Source organism: Tauraco erythrolophus, chromosome 13 (genome assembly GCF_009769465.1).
Source record: "Tauraco erythrolophus isolate bTauEry1 chromosome 13, bTauEry1.pri, whole genome shotgun sequence".
Lineage (NCBI taxonomy): Eukaryota > Metazoa > Chordata > Aves > Musophagiformes > Musophagidae > Tauraco > Tauraco erythrolophus.
Genome location: NC_141477.1, coordinates 20,108,202 through 20,128,789, shown reverse-complemented (window position 1 = coordinate 20,128,789; position 20,588 = coordinate 20,108,202).

The following is a 20,588-nucleotide window of genomic DNA, read 5'->3' as shown; positions in this document are numbered from 1 at the left end:
TAGAGTCTAGTTGTATGGCAGCAGCACAAGCTGCCTCGCCACTGCCTGCTGATATCGTTTGTTTATTTGTACCCACTTGTGTTAGGGCTGGAGCTGGCTCCTTACCAGTTCCCCCTCTCCATGAATTATCTCCTCTATTTTGACACATTTTCTGAAGCCATAAGGCAAATGAATAAAACTAGAGTCTTTTTTTTGAATCTTTGCAGTAAATTTAGGAATTTAGTTAGTCACAGTTTCTCCTATTGCGGAAGTGGGATTCCAAATCAATCAATATGTAATCACTATCATTTTTATTTTAGAAACAGTAATAGAAGCCTGTATCAGCTACTATTAACGGAATCTTGGTCTTAAAAATCTTGCAGCTTTATTTTTATCTCAAATATTCTTTAAGAAAGGTATTATTAATTTGTATTCTTTTGATATTATGCTATGTAGTATTCATTGAGGCTCTTACCACAGTAGTACAAATAAAGAAGATATATTCTCCTCCTGTGCTTGCAATTCTTCATACTGTTTCTGCAAAAAAGTGATCTAGTACCCTGAGTCAATCCACAACTAAAAATTATATTCATGTTCATGCATGTTCTTAAATCACGGTTATAGTAAGGCTAAAATCTGACTCTCAGTCACTTTTCTGTTGCTGAATTTTTGAATCTCCTATTGCATTGGCCTAACCTAATGTGTTTCATAAACATGAAGCACCAGAAATGAATAAAAAATTGGGATTAACTGAAGTTCTCTCATTTATTATATTTTAATTACTATTACTGGAACAGCTTGAGCCACTTTTCCTCTGTGGATCTAAGGATGGAAAGTTTGAGCAGTACTTCTTTTCCAAATTATAACCTAATTCCCCTCAGTCTGAGAAACCGAAATCTCAGAAAGGCCTTGTTTTCACAAATGTGTGAAACGTACTCAAAAACTTGAATAAATAATCAAGTGGCTAGACTGCACTGAGCTACATACTCTTACAGCTACAAAGCCCACTGTAAAAACTGATCGTTGATTCTTCCTCTGTCCTTTAACCACTTATTCACCCAAGTCAGGCTCTTCTCTCCTAACCTCCGACAGTTTAACTTCTACAGGAGCCTTTGACGAGTGATTTTTTAAAATTGGCTTTTACAAACAAAAGCAGACTGTAACAACTGGTTTTTTCTCATTCACTTGCTCAGTGACTTTTTTAAAGATTCCAATAGATTTGTGACAAAAGTTGAGTTGACTTTTCCTCAATATATGTGATGTGTACCAGGTAAGGGGCAGCCAAATGTTACAGCTAAACTTATTTACTGTTAGCTTGTGCCAAAACATGCTAGCATCCCTGCCCATCAGATTCTGCCTCCACATCCCGTCTCCTTTGTGTCATGAAATAGCCTAAAGATTTTGACATCCTGTCTCCAAATTCCTGCTGTAGAAATTAAACTGTTTGCTTGTGTCTTACAACTCCAGTACTTACAAAGTAGAAGGTCTTGCTCAATCTCTGCTGCTACACCAACAGAGAATTTGCTGGTGATCAAGTCTGGGAAACTGAGGGCTTGCCTTGCTTGAGAAATATGTATTTACTTTTTTGACTAGATATCACAGTGGCTTCTTCTGTGAAAAAAATGCTTCTTCTAATTATGCACTCTTAGTGCTCTGTTCCTGATTCCTTTCCCGTAACACTTATATCTTTCCAAGGTTACTATCACGCCATGATTCTATGTAGAGAATTGCACAGGGAAAAATTGAGAGCATAAGCAGGAAACAAAGTGCATAGTCAGCAAAATACTATTTTAAAATAAGCTTTGCTTCTTCATTTTTAGAGTGATCTTGTGCCTTTTTTTTTTTTTTTGTTAACAACACTTTATTATTTGTAGAAGAAAGATTTGCTTACTGGGCAGAATCAGCAGTAACAGCTCAAAGCAAAAATTACTCTCAAGCTGGGAAAGATAACTGAAAAGAGCATTACACCTTGCCAAAAGCCTCCAAGATGAACATTAAAAAAAGAAAAAGGACACTATGAACTGAAATTGCGGACCAGGTGGTGTTCAAATCGAGATACAGAACTGAATACACGGTATGTTTTTCCCATAAACCATATTCTTAGATTAAAAGTGAAAGGAATCACAGACCCACTGCCTCATCTAGCCCTGGGAGTACCCACTGCCTCATCTAGCCCTGGGAGTACACTGCATTTTTGCCTTGTAGCAACTAGCGACAAGGCACTGAGCAATCTGATTGTTACTTTAGCTGTGGTAGAACATTCATAAACAAAAGGTTCTTAGTGCTTCTGGTCCTTAAATCCCAGCCTGCATTCGTAAGATGGTCTTGGTTTTTTTTCATTCTCTCAAGCCGAGCTCACAGAATCTGTTATCCTGGATCCAGCAGTATGTCTTTACTGAAAAAAAGCAAACGGCATTTCTGCCAGCTAAGAACCTGAATCAGACTTGCACTTAAACTATTCTCAACTTTCATTTGTGTATTCTATTCAACAGTAACGAAAACTCCTACAGAGCTCTGTCCTAAGAGAAATTAAAAGATCTTCTGTTGGGTCTTGCAGTCTGGTTTCGGTAACAAATACAAATACAAATACAGTACATTCCTCCACGGAAGTACTGATATGAATCATCCTATTTAAGAAAAGCTGTGTTAGAAGAGAATGAATCACTGTTTGCTCTATGCAGTACTCCGGCACATTGTAGGTACAAGTGTTACTCATCCAGATGTGTAGTAACTTCACTAAAACACTCTCTTAAGTATTTAGCCACAGATTCTCCTTCGGAATTTATAACTGCCTGACTTTGTGAAGAGATATTCCATTCTGTACATACTGATAGAAACAAAACCCTGTAAGCAAAATACTCAATCTGGTATTATCAGGTGTGTGCATCTTTTTTCTCCTGGTAGTGTGCCCACACAGACTGAAAGCACTCAGTCACATTTCATCTTGGAAACTAAACATTACTCACCCTGCTTAACATTCAGATAGGAGGTCGTAAAATACAGAATCACAGCTGATGTAGAACAAAGAATTGTGACTGACTATTCAATAAATGTTAGGCTCCATATACCAAAAGACTGATTTTATTTAGTCCTACTCTTGCTGCTAAATTGACATGGAAGTAAAAGAAAACCAGAGTGATTAATTCCTGTGCTCTAGAAATATAATAATTTCACAGATAATGTGATTTTCCATTTCTAGAAAAGACAGGCAAGAAAATAAAAATTATCATAATCACTTCTTTCTTCCTTTGTGATTTCAATTCATGATGGATAATCTATAAACTACTTTAGTTTTCAAAACTGAAAATATACAGTGATAACAGTTTAATTACAAAGATATACCATCAGCAAAGAAAAAAGTATCTCAAGAAACATATATAACATTTTCTTACCGTAAACCAGTGCTACTGAGAGTTAATTACAAAAAGTAGTCTATTAAAATACAACTAAAAACATCTGCAGCTTTATTAGCCTAAAGGTTTTCACTGTAAACACTGTTTGCCTTTGTAATAGGATAAATGACACCTTTAAAGTTATTAACTTGTATGAAAAGGGAAATGATCATTCTTGGCAACAGGATGGAAGAGGGACAATACTATATTATTGTAACTGGGGGCTTGAATCCTCTTCCTGCAAAAAACAAAAGTCCAGTTTCTCCTTTACAGTAGATATGGATATTTGTATTTTATTAATTATAACATCCTAGTATATAAAATTTTTCATTCCAATGATTGAATGCAAGATACATACAGCATTTAAAATACCAATCTTTTCTATCAATTGACAATAAATCACTTATTCACTGCTCTATTAGGCAAATAGAGCTTTGATACAGCTGATGGACTGTTGGAAAAGTAATTGGTAATAAAATGCATTTAAAGATTTTGGAGGGATGAATCCTATCAGCATGTCTGAGCTAAGCATAGCATCTTTGTGAATTAAGCTCCCTTCGCAGAGTGTAAGAGCCATGTTCTGAGATGGGATCTCCCTAACAGGACACGTGTACCCTCTCAAAATTAGATTTGGCCATATTTGCGTAGAATCTAAAAGGAAATTAGAAATCAAGATTCTTTACCTGTCTAGCTTAATCATTTATATTGATCTTAGTTTAGTTTACAGTTTAGTTTATATTGATTTAGTTGCTCTTTTAACTACTCTCATTTATTGTCTACAGAAGATTAGAAAACCATTCAGTTGCAGCTTTGCCTGAATAAAACTGTCCCAAAAAGCTTATGGCCTTCTTACATATTGTTAACATATTTTCACAATTCAGAATTTTTTCCACTTTTTCATAAAATTATTTATGTCTAGGAGTATATGTATCACTAACACTAGACTGCGTACTATGGACCTTTAACCAGCAAAGGACTGGGCAGGATTTACCCCTAAAAGAACTGAAATGAACAACAACAAAATAATCCATTTGCCTTTTGCTCTAATCTGCTATAACCATGAGCACTGTAGGTCTGTGTGTGTAAGACATTATTTTATATACACACATATATACAGCTCTTGAGTCACATATAACTTGTGAACAGTTTGAGCGGGGCTCCATTCAAACCTGCATCTCTGGAGCGGCAACAAAAATGCAGGTGTTTCAAATACGCTGCTAAAGGGACTTCTAGACTCTCTTGGGAGTGAGCTGGAGCTTACTCAGCTCTATCCAGCTGTGAAGCAATATAACCCATAATAGCTGTTGTTATTTCCCTTCTCTGGAGCATCTTCCTTATGGCTTTTTTTCTATGTTATACACCTAGAGGAGACGGATCACATGTAGATACATATATTACTACACAAGAGCTGCCTTGGCGTGAATGTCCAATTTTCAGTTAACAAAAGAAAGACTCTTATTTATTTTATTTTTTGTAAAGAAATTGTGCTTCTAGATTCACTTACTCTTGCAAATTCTGAAATATTTTACAAAGTCACAGCAGCCAACTTCCGGAGCTGGCCACTGTTGTTCTGTGACTACAGCTGGCTGCATTCCAGCCCAATATATTGACTCGTGAACTCAGTGCCCCTCTGTTACTCTTGTAAAACCTTGTTCTTGTGTGTGAGTCAAAAGCTTAGGATCCTCTTCAACAATAAACTTCTAGAGTCTCGTTCTTGGTTGTCAGCTAATCACCTGTGAACTCCCTGCAAATATTTAAAAAACAAGCCAGAACAGTTGTGTTGACTCAACAGTGCACTATACCACCTTTGGTCAGGCAATGTACACAAGAGGAGTCTCTCTCATTAAAAGACACTGCCAAGGGCCAAATTCTTGCCCCTTCTGGCAATCCAGAGAATACCTCCATTAGATGCTTTAAAATTTAGAGAAATGTATTAAATCTTTGGCACTCTTACTTGCTTCTGCTTGTTCAGGCACGATCTAGCACCTAAACACATGGGAACACAGAAAAATGAAGGCCACTCAACAAAAACTGTACTATCTTTACTTTTTATAATTCTAAATACCTAAGTCCTCTTAAAAATGGTACTTTCACTAATTTCATCCTCATATTTTTCACGCAGGATTGTTACATATGTACAAACATTTCAGTTTGTACAGCCAGATCATACTCAGTTATTTTAGCATTCTGGAGCTTTAACAGCAAGCTCAAAAATTTATCAACAGCTATGGAAATAAAGTGCACCAATTTTTGGCATGAGAATTTTGACATGCACATTCAGACTGCATATAAATATCCCTGGGTGTAAAAACTTTCAGAAGATGCTTGTGAAAAATACGATTGTATCAGAGATTCAACAGGGTAGGCTTTCCCTGCTGTTCCTGGAATCAAAAAGTTACATTCTTTGTCATCTGTTCTTCAGTTTTGAGCAAACTTATATCTGAGTTTTAGCAAAACAACTTTAAACGTCATCAGCTTTCAATTCTTTGATATCCTAAACAGTTGTAGCTTGTCAAACAATATCCAGAAATATTTCCTGTAACATTAATCAAGACATCATTTCACCAACATGATCCTAGATAAAGCACACAGTATCATATTTGAGTGAAGGAACCAAAGTTCAGAGATAAGGCAGGTGACAAACTGACAGAAACACCAAATTTCTAGACACAAAACCTGTGATTCAGTACCAATACAAACTGTACCTTTCCTATCTTTATCCGTGGTCTTCCTAGCTATGAAGTTGCTCTAGATTATTATGGTAGCTAAGAACAGAAGAATTAGCCTCAGAGGAAGGGAAATGATGTACACTCATATTCTCTGACATACTATAAGTAATTTTTTTTTGCAATGAAAGCACAACTTTGCCTTCCTTTTTGCTCTTAAAACTGTAAGATAGAATTCTCTTTCCGTAGTTTGTGGAAGGAAAATTAACCAACACGCACAAGCACAAGACTCCACTCCAGCCACCCATTCCAGGCTGCACCCACTCCCAAAATAGCAGTGCTTGTGCCACTCAGGCGCCAGTTCACCTCCGCGGCAGCTCTACTGGATATGTTTTCATAATGGACTGGAGGCACCAGAAAGAGAGTATTTTATTAAATGTGTGAATAGTAAAAAAAAAGTTTTAATTTACAATTGGATAAAAAAAATCAAGCATGTTTACCTAAGAAATGCAACATTTGCTTACAAGAAGTTTGAGAATGAATACAATTAAACAAGTATTTTAGCTTTGCCCATGCAAATGTGAGCAGCCTTCAGCAATCTCCTTTGCTATCTGTACTTCATTACTTCCAACACACAATTATTTTAAAAATCACAACGACATGATGTTGTTGCAGAATATTATCTGGTATCCATTTGAAAAACTAATCTCTGTCAGCTCTCCCATGAAATAGAAGAAATAAGATTTTCTACAACTAAACCCCACCCAGTCAAAGTAACATTTCTTCTAGTAATAGCAACTTCCTTCACTCAAAAATTTGAAACAAATCAAAAACTCTCTAAAAATACTGTTTTTCTTTTTCCACACGAGCAGAGGCAAAGATAGTTTAAGTGACTTAAGTGTAAATACAATCCAACAACCCATTATAAACACTGTCTTTCCAGAAAGCACCTAAGGAGTCAGGAAATGATACCTGATTGCAGATATATTTGTCATTCTATTCACAAATATATGGTGAAACGCTGTTCTGTTTTTAAAATCTTCACATTTATGATCAATAATAATGTTAATTACCTTCATTAATGCCATTTAAATCTTATTGCCACACAGAAACAACTGCTTTGCAGACTTTGTAACTATACATTCTAGTTTCTTTTGGCTCTTCTACTAAGAAGTGTACACTGTTTCATAAACATGGTCAAATTCCAGAGATAGCGGCTCTGCCGGATCACAGACTTCTGAGTCTTGTGTAATTAAAAGATGAAATTCCTCTGAGGTGAGTGCTTTTTAGACCTAGAAACACTGGGATGGCAGAACGTCTCTTGGATCCAATAACAAGGCATTTGCTCCGGCAACGACTGAAAAATGTTTCATTATCCCACTAACGACACTACAAAGGAGTGAAAATACAACAACTCCAGAAATGGTGATTATCAAGCACAGCCTTTTGAATTAGTCACATCAACAGGAAACACAGCAGATAATTTAGCAAACACTGCGGTAGAAGATGTAAACAGTATTATCTGTAAAGAATATTAATGACGTCTCCTTTCAGGAATCTGCCTTGATTTCTTAGGAAGGGAATGATAGTTCAAGATAGAGGAATGTGATGAAACAGTGGAGGATATATTTCTTAACCAAGTAGGAACAGGAGTTTTCTGGATGAAGATAAAGGGTTTTTGACTTAATCAAGAGAGCACAATAAGCAGGAATAGAGGAAAAGATTTTATATAGAAAATTTCCATGCAATTTTTGTTTTCCAGCATTTCAGAAATTTACTTTCCTCTTTAGCTTTAGCATCTCAATGTTACTTGAAGATATTTACATCCTAAATTTGTGGGTTTTTGGTTGAAAGATTAGGTTGATAGCTATATCAATGACAGACCTAACCATCAATATAAAGGACTCCTCTAGATTTCAAAGAAGCTTGAAAAACAAGACAATCAAATGCAGGTCTAATAAACCGAGAATAATTTCTGGACTACAATATGGTTTTGAAACTGGTATCAGCAAAGGTGCAGTTCACATCACCTTCTAATTCTCAGACTTGGGAGCACATTTTATTTCAGAAGCCATCGGTTTCCAAAGTGCCATGACTACACTCTCCATGAAAAAGGACTGTCTTTCATTAGTAAAGCTATGTACTAACAGACTTCAAAACCATTTTTGGACTGATTCTGTTCAAGATTCATCACATTTTCTTTAGCCCTGCCATTGATAGACTTTGTTCTTTTATCTTCATCTTCCCATCTCAGTTTTCTATAATTCCTAATTTTCAGTTCACTTGAAGTGTTATTTCTGGGTTTACACTTGCATTGTATTATGACACATGAACATTTACTCAATGTTTTTAATTTTCTTTCATCAATTTCCCTCTTAAATGTTTTTTACAAGTAAAAAAAAAGTTGGGAGCAGCAAAGAAAATGACAGAGAAATTGTATGATGATCATATCCTTCTCCTGATTTATGCTGAAGACAAAAGAAAAGGTATCAAGCAATGAATAACTAAAGTCTATTTATATTACTTCAATACTATATCCCATTGTCAAACTTTGCACGTTTTTTCTTGTTGTTATGAGGATACTGATGTAAATTCAAGACAGAAAGCTTCCTAAATATAATGCCACAGACCATGCACCCAAATCTAAGCCTACCCACCGAATGAACCTGGATCCAGTTCTAACAGGAGAATGTTTCCTCACCACCACAGCAGGCGTGACTCCAGCCCTGACTCAGCTGCAAGGACGAAACCTACCGAGCCACCGACATCCTTTCTCGTAACGATGAGTTTTTCTTACACATCTCCCATTCAAGTACAGACGGGGCCCAACTCTGCCCAGTATCTGAGGCGTGACATGATCCTACCTCAAGCACAAGAGCATTTAAACTAACATGCTTATTAGCTTTCTTAATGTTAAAGTGATTAACATGTTACCTCTTGTGAGTTTTGTGACTCAAGGAACAGGACATTCGGCATTGCTCATTTTGGGAGCTTTGGTAGACTTATTTACTTTTTCACTATTGCAGCACTCGCGACCTATCTAAAATGAGACATTAAATGAGATACCAGCTGACCCCAACTGACCAAAGGGATATCCCACACCTATGACGCCACGCTCAGCAAATCGAGTTGGGGGAAGGAGGAGGATGGGGGGACGTTGGGAGTGATGGCGTTTGTCTTCCCAAGTCACCGTTACACGTGATGGAGCCCTGCTTTCCTGGAGATGGCTGAACACCTGCCTGCCCATGGGAAGGAGGGAAGGAATTCCTTGCTTTGCTTTGCTTCTGCACACAGCTTTTGCCTTCCCTGTTAAACTATCTTTATCTCAGTCCACGAGTTTTCTTTCTTTTACCCTTCCAATTCTCTCCCCATCCCACCGGGGGCTGCATGAGGCTTAGTTGCCGGATGTGGCTAAACCATGACAACAGCTTAACCAATCTTGCTGAATGGTTCCACTTCTTACTCTGGGCACACGATCACGCTGCCATTCCGGTACAGCTTTTGGATGCCACACAGAGTTTCTTAGCTCTGCGACAGCACAGAATTAATGCTCCTGAGTCAGAGCTAGATCGTGGCTGGCTATCTTGGACTACAGGTATAAAACTCTGCGTCTATCTGCACAGACATGCCCATTCTAGAAAAGATTTCAAAATGGTTATGATATATTTTATGATCTTGAAATAAATATATAGGGCCAACTACTACTCTTATGTACACAAGAGCAAATCAGGAGTAACTCATTATTTCCATATTTAATTTGCAGATCATAAACTTCAGGCCTGCTTCTCTGAATTTGCACTAGCGCCACTGAAAGATCTGCTCCTATAACTGGGAGGTGCAGAAGCAACCACTCATTCATTTCAGATTCCAGCTTCAGCTTGTACTAATATCTACCCTTAAGATAGCACCATAAAGATAAAGGATCATAAATTTTTAACACAGAGATTTGCTGAATAAAGTAGGATTAATGATACTGTTTAGTTTAGTTATTTATTAGATCTTAGAATGTGAAGGACTCATCAAGGGTAGCAAGAATATGTCAAGTACAAGCAAATTATTAAAAATCTTCCTTACCACTCCCCTACACATCCTAACGTCACCAATTCCAGTCTTATTTTTCAGTTCTGTTTTGCTACTAGACAAATGACTGCTCCCACTCTCTTTATGTGTGGTAATCTTGTGCGCGGGTAAGAAATATTTTCGCTTCCTCTTTCATTCTTTCCTCATTTTCCTTTAAATTCTCAGATTCCACTTTGATAGTCTTCTAGACTTTAAACTACCCTGCGTATCAGCGACACTTTGATGCTAAATAGCGTTACCAAGGTCATTTTGACAGAAGGACCAGAAGTAATGTTTGTTTTGAAACCCAGTGCTCTGTTTAAATCTGTTTATTTCTGTACTAAGTCTAGGCACTTTGAGCTGTCATAATGACTCAGAGCAAAGTCACAAAGCCTCAGTTCTACAAAGAGATTAGTCACTTTGTTTTTTTGCACTGAGCTGCTCTGACTCAGCTTCAAATTGTTGCACATAGAGTACCTGGGTTCATCTTCAAATGGTGCAGGTAACTTTAGTGCAAATTTCTGAAAAAAAGCAGTCTCTGTATATCTGAGCAAACAATTGACTCGGCCTACCTTCTGTAATACCACCAAATAAGAACTGGGGTTTAGAATGAAAGAAATGATAACAGTGTGAATGTTGATTTATTAACATTTTTCCCCTAGCCAAGGAGAAACTTCAGGGTTAGCAGCCTGTATTTAATAAACTCTGAGTAAACTAAACAGTTGGTTGAGCTGAGCTCTTAATTCATTAACTATTTCAAGGATTAAAAACTTAGACACCAAAAGGCTTACTTTATTTTTTGTCTTTTCAGTTAGCGGAAATATTTGTTCTGCTTTTTAATTTCAGCAAAACTGAGAACTAGGTTTGCACAATCAGGCCAGTTGCTTTACTTGATTGTACAAGTAATTCCAAGTTTACCATGATTCTAAACAAGTGACTCACTTGTACAGACCTTTTTTTGTTGATTGTCTAGGCTATATGTTTTCTTTTACTGGACGTACATATATTTGTAGTGTGTGTATGTTGTCAGTTTTATAACGACTGGAGCTGATGTGGTATATTCTGTAGTCTGTACACTGTGTACCATCTAAATACAATTCACACCATTTACACTGTATGTCAAAACTCAGTGTTTTTGCAACACAGTGTGAAAATGAAGTGTATCACTATTGTACAATATTTTTACATCTATAGATGTAAGCTCTATAAACTCAATCAAAAAATACACGAACTCCATTGTCTCCCTAGGCAACAATATCATCCTCATGCTTTTTGGAGAAAAAACCCACAAGAGACATCTTAGAAGAAACTGTCAGATTTCTCTGAATCACACAGCTGTATTATGTGGGTCCACAGAGAAGCATGTAAAAATAACGTGAAGGCTAAAAGTAGTGAACTTTAGAGAAGGAAAGAGATGGAAGATGACTCGATTCACTTGTCAGTTTGACAAATTAGTGTTGCTCAAAGGTCATTTTAGTTATTTCCACATCTATGAGGCCTGTGTTTGCTCCTCTCTTGTAAAAGTATGTTAGCTACCTTTTCATAATGGCCCTCCTCACTTGTTTTTCTTTTCTTCAGACTATTTGACACATCCTGATGTTTTAGTAGGCATTCAGAAGGCTTTAGCGTGCCTTCTAATCATAGCATATTAAAGAATAAGCAAACGTTCATGTCTTGATTCAAACTAAAATGCTCATTTATTACTCAGTCTATTCATTTTTGTAAAGTGATGGAAAGTGAAGCTTGGAAAGTGTAAAAGATTAACAAGAATAACAGAACAGCCCTGTCGATCGAATATCAGGAGACAGATCAAATGCTCGGTGACAATCTCCTGTTGTTTCAAGCTCCTGTAACGTTTTTTTTTCCTGTCTTTATTATAAACTGTTTTCCTTCATAAAAATTTCTAGTTGTTGTGAAAACTACTTGTGAATCTGTGAAAGCTCTTTCTGAAGAACAATCGTAGGTGTAAGGATCATACAGAATGGAATTCCAAGTTACATACTTAAAATGAGATTGCACAATCTATATTTGTGTTGGTAAGCAGCTACTTACCCAAGCAGTCCTACAGGCTAAACTGAACAAATGATATTTAGTTATGCATTTCTTCCTGTATTGATAGATGCATAATTTGTCCCTTAAGTACACGGTTCAGGTAAAATTTTCTTAAAATTTCACTGTAAAAGTAAATGTCTAACACTGAAATTACCAATTTCAACATATGCTATACTATCTACTTTAGATTTCCCTCCTTCATAAACCAGGAAAGAAAATAGATACAATTCACTGTCAGGCTTCACACAGAATTACTGTTGCTGCCAAATTAGGAATTCTAAATGCTCGATTTGGAGGAAGTTCCCAGAATCATTAACCTCTTAGCAATTTAGAACAATGGACCTTTGCATTTCTAGCTGATCTAATACTAACAAATGAATACTTAATCTCAATTATTTACAGGTAAATCATTGTTCATCTGTAAAATCTGCTGACTGAATCTGTTAAGAGTCATTGCAGAGCTTAACTAGCTGATCAGCTGATTATTTGCTTATGCTATTCTTAAATTTAACACTCAGGAAATATTTATTTTTGCTGGTTTGCATGTGAGTACAACTCATTTTTTTTAAATAATTACCAAGAACTCAGATTTGTTTAATCATTTTTCACTTAGTGATTATCAGTCCTGCCAAATCTGCCTGGAATGAAACTTAAACGGTACTTTGCAAACCATATAGGTGATGCTGATACCTTCTCTCACTGTGACAGATTTGCTTCCTACAGGATAAAAAGTGAGTGCCCAAGGAACAAGCATTAGTTTCAGACCCGACAAGTGAGCACGGTGTCCCACCTACCTACGTACGAGCAGTAAAACATACTGAATATGCCAGGCATCTGATGGTCACAACGTTCTGTACGGAAGTTGTAAGGCATTCCTGCGTTCTACTGTGTCATCACAAAGAGACATTATTTCCTTCCACGAGCAAGTGAAGAAGTTGAGGGAAACTGGGTCAGAAATAAACATAATTGTCATTTTGTTCCTTTCTGTGTCAGCAAAGAGAGCTGACTGGACATGAGAGAGGGAACATGCTTCATCTGGCAAAGGGCTGATAGCATACTCCCCACTTGTGCAACGGCAGCTCAGGGGAAATATGATTCAGAGGACTGTCTCTGAGTCATAATTTCTTTCTGAGCTCCTTCTGAACTGGTAAGGCTACGTTTTGTCCCATACTTGGAATCACAAGCAAAGATTCCATTACCCTACATTTTGAAATGTGTCAAGGAGTTCAAAAGCACTAACTTTGCAAGAGGCATCAACACACATTATTTTCTACTGAGCATAACCTCAGCTTGCAATAATTAAACAAGACTAATATAGTTTATACTGAGAAAAAAGCGACCAGTCACTGCTAATGGCTTTAAACAGCAAAACAGCATATTAGATCTGTATTTTCTAAAATCTCTGTATTGTCCTGCTACACATTTAATTCCGTATCTCCCATATATAGAAGATATATCCATCATACACATGGAAAGTTGAGACGTTAATTACCTAAAGTTTACAGAAATCCTGTAAGATAGAATCACAGAACAGCCGTCAGTGGAGCGGCAGCTCTGGGGACACAGGGGGTTCCTGAGCCCGGGAAGCTCCAGGGCAGCCAGAGGTGTTGTCAGGGTGAGGAAGGCCTACTGCCTGTATCACGACCGTCTCCAAGAGGAAGAAAAGATGGGCCATAGTTGTAGGCAACTCGCTTCTTAGAGGAACAGAGGGTCCGATATGCTGGACAGACCTGCTGCCTCCCTGAGACCGGGTTTAAGGACATCACTAAGAAGCTCCTACCCTTGTACAGCCCTCGGACTATTACCCAGTATTGCTCTTCCGCATGGGTAGCGAAGAAGTCCCAACACCTAATCCAAGGGCGATCAAACGAGACTTCAGGGCCTTGGGACATTGGTAAGGGAATCTGGAGCACGGGTAATTTTTTCCCCTCCTTCCAGTTGCGGGCAGCAACATTGGAAGATACAGATGGACTCAGTCTATTAAAACATGGCCTCGTGGCTGGTGTCACCACCACGTTTGAGGTGTTAGATAATGGAATGGTCTACAAGGCACCAGGCCTGCAGGTGGCGATGGGATTCACCTTTCTCACAGGGGGAGAGGGTCTTTCCTCAGGAGCTAGCCAGGCTCATGGACAGAGCTTTAAACTAGTCCTGAAAGGGGAGGGGGATAATATCAGGCTTCCCAGGACAAGCTGTGAGATGACATGCCAAGGTTAGAGGGACGAGGTGCCAGCGAGGGCCCTTGGCATGTTGCTCTGAGACTTGCTGCGTACCTGGAGCCACCTGAAGTCTTAGGGAGATGAGCCAGGGCTTCCTGAGGTCATCAGAACAAATAGGGAACACCGGTGAAATCCCTCAAAGGAACTGAAGTGTGTTCCTCTAAGAAGGTGACACAGACGACAGCCCAGCCAAAGTGTCTCTACACCAATGTATGCAGCATGGGCAACAAACAGGAGGAGCTGGAAGCCACCATGCTGCTAGAAAGCTAGGACCTGGTTGCCATTACTGAAACTTGGTGGGGCAAATCCCATGACAGGAGTGTGGCTATCGATGGCTGCAGCCTGTCCAGAAGGGACAGGCGAGGAAGGAGGGATGGAGGGGTTGCCCCCTGTGTCAAGAAACGGATAGATTGTGAAAATCACCTATAGTCTTCAAATATTTCCTACATAATGTGGTGGGATGACCCTGGCTGGATGCCAGGTACCCACCAAGCTGCTCTATCGCTCCCCTCCTCAGCTGGACAGGGGAAAACATAACGAAAGGCTCCTGGGTCGAGATAAGGACAGGGAGATCACTCAGCCATTACCGTCACGGGCAAACCCAGACTCAATTCAGGGAAATTAATTTCATTTATTTCCTATCAAATCAGTAGGATAAAAAGAAATAAACCAAATCTTTTAACACCTTCCCCCCACCCTTCCCTTCTTCTCTGGCTTAACTTTACTCCAGATTTTCTCTGCCTCCTCCCCCCGAGCAGAACAGGGGGACAGGGAATGGGGGTTGCAGTCAGTTCATCACACGTCTCTGCCGCTCCTTCCTCCACCCTGCCTTTTCCATGCACTGACTACTGCAGTTACCACAGGTGTTTATTGTTTGAAACATTAGCCTAAGCTGGCACTTACTCTGCAAGGGAAATTGGCCACATTTGTTTAAAACAACAACAACAACAAAGTAATAGCAAATTTACAATATTGTTTCTTACTGACAGAAGGTCTGGTCTCCTCACAAATGGATTATGCTGCTTCTACACGACAAGCCGAGGCATTTCTGAGCTGTCGGTCAGAAATATCGTACAGCAAAAATACCAGCCCAACTTTTCCAACAGAAAGCTCAGACTCGGCTGAAAAGAAAACAACACGTGGGAGTACCAGCTTCTGTGTGAAAAATGATTCTATATGCCAGGACTCCGTCTTTGAAATACTTTCCCTGAAGTTACATGATCTGTTCTCTTCTGATAAATACTTTTCTTAAGCTCAAGGTGATCATCTGTTGCTCATTAAACACCACGACAATTCTAACAAAAGCTGACTCTATTCCATGCTCTTCTATCAGAAAGTACAAGAAATCTAAATAAAGAGCTAGTCAATTAACAACTGTGTTCCAATCTTTTTTTCTAATTCAGTTTGTCACAAACATTACGTTAACAAGGATGACATTCAGACGCAATTAGGAGATTCCACAGGAAATATTTTCTGAAAATTATTTTGTTGGCCACGACTAGATTAAAACTTCAATGTATCTTGCTGTACAGATGAAACAGAGCTCCTTCTCTCTTATATCAAAAACAAAAGACAATTTCTGTCGATTAGACAACAAAAGAAGCTAAATGAAAATGACACCACGTAAAACTGCCTAAGTACCAGTCAATTCATTAAGTGTAGCTGTGGTTCAGACGAGCACATGCACGCTCATTCCCTGAGACAGATATTGCTGGAGAAATTCAGGTTGAAAACAATCTGACCTCCACTGATATTCACGGAACTGACACTCTAAGACTGAAGCTGTCATCAGAAAAAGCAAGTACCTCGAACACAAATGCAGTTTGCAACCTTCTATTTCCTTGCCTTTACTGCTAAGGAAACCTCCATCAGGAAAGGGGAGACACAAATTACCTGCAACTTCCCAGGTCAAAAAAATAAAACTGAAAGGCAAATAATTTTTTATTTGTTTTTAATTTGAGGCATTTTTACAAGTGAGGATGGGAGATAATAATTGCAGAAGCTGTATCATCCAGCAAAAGCTGAAGTTTCTCATTTATACACTGTCTAGAGGGCATTTTCTTTAACTTCCACTAAGAATTTTTCAAAATCGAAGAATTAAAGACATGTTGGCTAATCGTATATAACACCTTTCGATAGAGATGACGTACTAGCAAAGAAGGTAACAGGAGAGGTTCATTTGCACTCAATTTGGAGAAAAAAAACGCTTTTCCTTTAATGAGAACAGTCCTGTTTGCTCACTACCATTAATACCTGAAACTGACACTAAGTAATACTATTTTTATTTTCAGTTATATAAACGAGTATCTGTAATTTCTGTTCCACCTTCATGTTCTCCAAAGACAATCTGTGAAATTAGTGAATAAAAAGTCTGGTTGCTTTAGTAGTTTCCGTATCTTACTGACCTGGCCAAAAACTGGGGTATGGCAAAAGGGCACATTTATTTTCTTTCAGAAAAGTAGTTGCATAATTCTCCACACAATCCCAAAGCTATTTTTACCACAGAACCCCAATAGCAACTATCCATCACCAGGAAAACAAATAGGCAGAATAATCTTACTATTCATCGCTGATCCAGTGAGAAAACGTTTGCAAATTTGAGCATATGGCTTTGAAAACCAGCGTTCTGTGGTTCTTTTCACTGCATGGTGACACTATCCCCAGTTACACAAAACAGTAAAGAAACCGACCGTCTGAGGGTTTTCTGTAGACAATTACGTGATGGATTAGATAGATGGTGAAAGGAGTATAATGGAACAGTAAACAACCAGATCTTCTTATACTGAGAGGTGCTGAGCACCCGCAGCTCCCTCTAAATGAAACCCAGCAACTCTTTAATATGTCTGCCTTTCTCTTTGTGCCTAAAAATCTTAAAATTCAAATCTACACATTTTCATAAATGAGCATCATCGTAAGTGCTGCGAAGGTTCCGGTACCTTATGTCGACACAGTAAGAAAGGCTTGGATCAGAGAAATAAGAGTTCATGCAGCTCATGCCTGGAAAACGCACGTTTACGGGACACAGTGGATTCTACGAATTTTAGGATAAATGAAGCCTTCAGGTTGGCTTTTACAATGATTTTTGTGCAAACCTCGATACCATAATACCTGACATTCTCAGTCATTAACAGATTTTACCTCCAAAAACCACTCTTTGAGAAAGGGAGGAATAATTATTTCCACTGAATGACTAGGAATTGAAGAACGCGATAGACGGAGAGATTCTCCCAAGGATGTATGCCAGACCCGCCACAGAATGAAGCGACAGCTTAGAATTCCTGATCTGTGCCTTAACAGGAGGCATTTTTGGTCCTCTAGATGTTGGTTACGAAATGTCACAATTTTCTCATTCCACTGGCATACAACGAAGAGGGAAGTTTCCCTATTTGCAGGATAACCTAGCTATAACTGATCGACCTAAAACCGCTGCTCTGTTTGATTCGTGAGCTAACTTTGCCTCTAGGAAAAATCACCGTACGTCCACATCCGAGAGCAGAACTGCTAAGAAGTTAATGAGAGCAGGCTACTTGGCAGATGTAAGATAAAATGAGATTTCTAGGGAAGATCTGGGGCCATAAATATACTTTATGAAGAATTACATTATTTATTTTGCAAACCAAGTTAAAATAATTATAAAATGTTAGAAACATACAAAAATATTATTAGTGAAACGGTGTAACATAAAATTAGAAACGACGAAGTTTACCTTTCACTCAGCATCCTTTGGTTGCTAAATATTTTATTCCAAATTTCTACAGAGAGATATCTGGAGTTCCTGTCCATTTTATGAACATGTCATGTGTAACATTGAGCTAGGACTGTGTTTTACTACTCAACAAAACTGATTTATTTTTGTCTTTTATCATGTTATTACTGCTGTAGATGCAACTGAGGACGAGCATAATAAAGGCTGGTGAAACTAGAAGAAATGAGCAATAAATCATGTGACATTGTGTCCAAAACCATTTACCTCTTACATCCTTAACTGAATTAATAATACTGCTTTTTGCAGAATTTCACAAACACCCACAGGAACCCATTACTTGTCTCTCGACACTTCCTGCAGCAGATGACAGACCTGGCCCTCCACGTGCCTCAGCAGTACGACTACCAATCGCTTAATTACTTCATACTAGAGACATTACAGCCACTTGTGAAACTATAACGAAAGAAATGGTTTCGAATTTCTGGTTGGGTACAGTGGCTGCCTCATGCAAACACTTGGTAGGGCAGAAAGAGCAAATAAATGAAACACAAAGCAAACATACCTGCAGCTCTGAGAACTACAGGTTCTTCAAGTCTGGTGAGATCAAGAGGCACGAAGAGGGGATCTTGATTTCCCTTCACAGTTGGCTGGAAGACAATGCAACCACAGTTAAGGAAGCATTTCACACTCAGGTTACATTGGTTTCTTCTAAGAATACAAAACTGACTCCATATAACAGTGGGGCACTGATCTCGCCGAGTAAACTATGGCTATGTGCTAGACCAGTAGCCAGAGAAACAGCGAGACAGAAACCTAAAAAAGTTTGTGAATTACAATAATTTGTGACATAAAAGACAGTAAAATTAGATCCTATTCCATATCTAGACAGTTATTTCAGTAATGGAAGGATATTGTATACTAACAGTGTTCTTATATGTTTTATGAGCTACAAAAATTAAAAAAAAATTCTTACAGAAAATCAATAACTTTGATACAATAACTGCATCAAAGACTAAACAACTTTTATTTGAAATGAGACAAAACAAATCAGTTATTCTTCCTATTAGTGAAAGTTGAGAAAGTATATGAAAATTAAATATTAGTTTGAAGTTGGGGAATTATTTCCTAATAGTCACACAGAAAAACATGAACAATTTAAGTTTTCAGGAAGCTAAGCACTCTTTTTAAGCCAGAGAGGGCCCAGCAGAAAAATCTGTTTCTATTAGCCTGTTCTTTGCAGCTATCATGAGTATCATCAGGCACGTCCATCACCCCAAATTCTACATGACTGAATTATGCACACGTTGCTCCCTCAACCCCCTAGCCAAAACACTGCAAGAGTTTAAAAAGAGACCAGAAAACACTGATACATTTCTTCTTACATACAGAGGCAGCTTATTCATAGTTACTGTCAGGCAAGCCCAGAGTTTGATGACTAAAAAATATCCATAAACAAAACAGAAAACCCAGCTCTTTCTTCAGATTGTTTCCTTTCTTCCTCCCACATGCATCCTTCAGCACCAGCTGGAATAAGCATGCAAGGAACACAGTTCATCTTGCTCTATAGTTTTAAGGCTTTAATGTACTGAAAAACTCTTTAAAATTTCATGTAAAAGTAGAGAAAGAAATCCAAACAATACATGGGAACGTGCAAGCAATCTCAGCTCCACGCAACTGACAGATCAGGTAGGAAAGAATGAAAAATAAAAGGGTGTACATCTTCAAAAAACCAGTTTAATTCTACCAGGAATTCTATCAACATATAATGCAATGTAATTGTATAGCTATTGCATGATACTGCTGCATGGCAGAATCAACGTTACTGGGGTGTTTAGTAATTTTTTTCACAGTAACATGTCTGAATTCTTGAAAAACTAAATTTAATCTCAGTTTCCTAGTGTCTACAGTACTTGTCTTCGGAATAATTGCATTTCTGTAGTTATAACTTATTCACTGTATTGCCATAACACTTAGGAGCTATATCATGGACAAGAACATATTGTGTTAGGTGCTGTAAAAACACAAAATAAAAAAAAGACTGCAGTTTAAACATATGACGAGCAGGCAGTGAACAGACAGAGAATGGAGAAGTACAAAGAAACAATGAGGCATTAACAATCAATATGGCAAATACAAGATTTGTGTGCCGGCTTCCAAATTGAGTTACTGGAGGCTCCAAAAGAGATCTTTTTCCCACATCCACAAGGCAGGATGAAAGAAGCATAGAGCCGTTTATCCAAAAATTTAACAAGCAGGTGGTGGAGGTGTGTGTCAGGGATTGGTGACAGTTGTCATCTAATAATGAATTGTAGGGAGACAGACAAAGAATGACCTTGAAAGCAAATCAAGTACGTTAGTTTGAGTGACAGGGAAGGGAGAGCTAGTAAAGAGACATATGGTCAAAATTAGTGGCTAGGGAAATGGTCTTTGCAGTCGTATTACGGAAAAAAAGATTATTTTTACACTTACACACGACTGATATACACAAACTTGTAACTCAAATTAAATACCCCTT